The sequence below is a fragment of the Penaeus monodon genome, chromosome 31 (genome assembly GCF_015228065.2).
Source record: "Penaeus monodon isolate SGIC_2016 chromosome 31, NSTDA_Pmon_1, whole genome shotgun sequence".
In the NCBI taxonomy this organism is placed as follows: domain Eukaryota; kingdom Metazoa; phylum Arthropoda; class Malacostraca; order Decapoda; family Penaeidae; genus Penaeus; species Penaeus monodon.
Genome location: NC_051416.1, coordinates 28,156,251 through 28,156,603, shown reverse-complemented (window position 1 = coordinate 28,156,603; position 353 = coordinate 28,156,251). Strand labels below are relative to the sequence as shown.

At 32.9% G+C, this 353-nt stretch overlaps 1 protein-coding gene across 1 annotated transcript in view; it reads right to left on the bottom strand.

The window, feature by feature from the left end:
• Positions 1-353, bottom strand: part of LOC119592943 (protein trapped in endoderm-1-like) — a 24,501-nt gene that overhangs the window by 5,495 nt on the left and 18,653 nt on the right. The window lies entirely within an intron of this gene.

Sequence of the window (353 nt, the reverse complement as noted above, 5' to 3'; positions counted from 1 at the left end):
TGCCATAAAATTGAACAGAAATAGATCAAATCAACGGCATCATTTCCGTGTTTATTTCAAAGAAAACGGGAAGTTTCTATCAAACTTTTTATTATAAATTGCAATTCATGTTGATTTAATTCATGGCTTGATTTATATGCATATAATTCTGCTTATGTCTAGAATATGTTTATTCATAACGCCACTTCTATAACAATTAATAACTATCATTATCTTTCTGAGAACTAAGAACGTGTTCGAAAAGCTGGGAAGATAGGCAACTGATGACTTTCTGCGAACCGTTACTTCCGCCGAACACTTCTTAGAACGGATAACAGTTTAATCTTTAACGAGAAAATTTCGGGGAGACTGAA